This window comes from Octopus bimaculoides, chromosome 18 (genome assembly GCF_001194135.2).
Source record: "Octopus bimaculoides isolate UCB-OBI-ISO-001 chromosome 18, ASM119413v2, whole genome shotgun sequence".
Classification (NCBI taxonomy): Eukaryota; Metazoa; Mollusca; class Cephalopoda; order Octopoda; family Octopodidae; genus Octopus; species Octopus bimaculoides.
Window position 1 is genome coordinate 14,324,943 of NC_068998.1, and position 2,747 is coordinate 14,327,689.

Below are 2,747 nucleotides of genomic sequence, written 5' to 3' on the forward strand. Positions count from 1 at the left end.
ATATATATATATATATATATATATATATACACACTCATACATATATATGTACATGTGCATATATATACATATATAGATATATGCATATATATAGGTACATGTGCTTATATTTATACATATATGCGTACACACCTCCATACATACTACAAACATAATACATACATACATCTCTATGTATATATACATATACGTGCATAATTGATGCGCATGCATGTGTGTGCGCGCGCGCGCATGTTTCAATCTTGCAACACATGCTTGGCTTGAAATGAACAGATTGATGTTTGAGTGAATGTCGATGTGTCGATAGAGTCTTTGTAGCTTGAGATTTCGCTAAGGAATAAAAGTGTAGTATACTTAAACATATTAAATAAATTATAAAACAATTTTATGAATCATAAATATATATTGCCGTATGAAAAACATGGATGTATACATATAGGTGTGTCTGTAAACTCATACATACATACATGCATATACATATTCTTCTTTCTCGCCCTTTCAAAGCCTAGCCTGGCTCATGGGCCCGGTTTCCCGGTTTCTATGGCGTATGTGTTCCCCCCAGCTGGACGGGACGCCAGTCCATCGCAGCTTTACTCAAGAAACAGGAAGAAAGAGTGAGAGAAAGTTGGGGCGAAAGAGTACAACAGGGGTCGCCACCACACCCTGCCGGAGCCTCGTGGAGGTTTAGGTGTTTTCGCTCAATAAACACTCACAACGCCCGGTCTGGGAATCGAAACTGCGATCCTCCGACCGCGAGTCCGCTGCCCTAACCACTGGGCCATTGCGCCTCCACGCACACGCACACAGATAAAAGAGCAAAGACCCACACGCACACACACACACACACACACACATACACTCATAAATGAGGTACAAGTCCGGGCCAGGTTGATTCTGGAAGACCATCCGTCGCCCTTGCATACGAGTCTCCCCTCTCCACGCCACCTCTGTTATCCGAGGGTAAGTTAAAGACCTATACAGCTAGGACCCATTGGAGCTGCAACTTATTCCTACAGCTGGGTGAACAGCTCAAGAATACAACACACATAGATCGGTCCGGGAACCAAACTCACTTTCTCGTGATTGTGAGCCCGACGCTCTAACCACTGAGCTATGCTCCTTCACATATACGTATATATGTGTGTGTGTGAGTGTTACATATTTAGCATGTATATATGCTTGTATATATTTGGTGAGTTGTTTGTGTAATGGCTTTATTCAGCAATAAAAAACGATCGAAGTATGCAAACTATTTTTTCTCTGCCTATCGTAATTGACTGTTCCAATCGTTCTGTTTACCTTTGTCGATGTAATGTTGATTTACCTGCAATTAACTATTACATTAAAAAGACATATGACATAGATGTTTGAAGTTATCCACCCGGCACCAAAAGCGTAGACATAAACATTGATAAACAGACAAGCATAAATGCATACACAGAGTCAGCCACACCCACGCACACGTATACACATAGATACAAATATATTTATACTCAGTGTTAGCCTAAAAATACATATAAGAATATTTATATACATATATTTATGCATGCGCATGTATATATTCATATATATATGTATATGTATATATATATGTATATATGTAAATATATAAAGTATATAGATATGCGTATGTATATATAAATAATTATACAAGTTACACGTAACTTTTTACGAGATTCCTACGTTATGTTTAACTGCTGTAATATATATGTGTGTATGTGTCTGTGTATACAAACACATACCGACACATCAACGCACTTACGTGTATATCTAAGTGCGTGTGCCAATGCGACGGCACACACACACACATATGTATGTGTGTATATATATATATATATATATATATATATATATATATATATATATATATGTATATATATATTTATATACACACACACATACATACATATAGTTGAAATTTATAGAAAAAGACGTATGTATGTGTGCATATGTGTACATATATATTCAAATGTGTCCCTATATATTCATATATGTACATATATAAGAACCAATTCAGTAGGTTTGACGCTATTCCTATGTACGTGGGCAGCATGATCGAGTAAATATTGTATAATCATTATAATCAAACGCAACGAAAGAAGTTTAATAAAAGAACATAAACGAAACTGTAGACAATATTGAAGAAAGCAACTTACCTCGTTGTTCCGTTTAAAAGTTATATAGTGTCAGTATAGGATATCAATGGTACTCATTAACAGTCATGATGTTGGATGATGGTTACTATCGTCGACGGTGATGATGACGACAACGAATAAGAGGTGGTATATGATAATGATGATGATGGCGAAGATATTATTTATAATATTAGTGACAAAATAATATCAGTAATATTAATTTATTATATAATAATAAATTAATAATATAAATATTTTTATTATTAATATAATATTAATAATAAAAAATATAGAGAGAGACCAATTAGTTTCAATATAAATCCAATTCTTTTTTTTTTGTTGGCTATTAGCGTTCTGTTTGTATTTTACGTTATGCGTTCGGTTTTATTATTATTTGTTGTTTTTTTTTCTTTTCCGTTTGTTTTTTTGTTGTTGTTGTTGTTTTTGCTACTCCGAACACACGAGTGTGTACTGTGTTTGATGGGAAACACAAAACTATGACTGGATCACAAAATGCATGCCGTTTATTTATATACGTTCACAAGCTAAACGTCCACGCACATGTCCCTGCGTATAGAGCGGCATATATATATATATATATATATATATATA

General features: G+C 34.7%; 1 protein-coding gene across 2 annotated transcripts in view; it reads right to left on the bottom strand.

The window, feature by feature from the left end:
* The window catches only part of LOC106878984 (octopressin receptor), a 252,084-nt gene extending 249,393 nt beyond the window's left edge, over positions 1-2,691 (bottom strand). For both annotated transcript variants that reach the window (XM_052974238.1, XM_014928362.2), the window contains exon 1: positions 2,157-2,691. The gene's annotated coding sequence lies outside the window, so the exon portion shown is untranslated. The remainder of the gene's footprint in view (positions 1-2,156) is intronic.
* Positions 2,692-2,747: the final 56 nt, after the last annotated feature.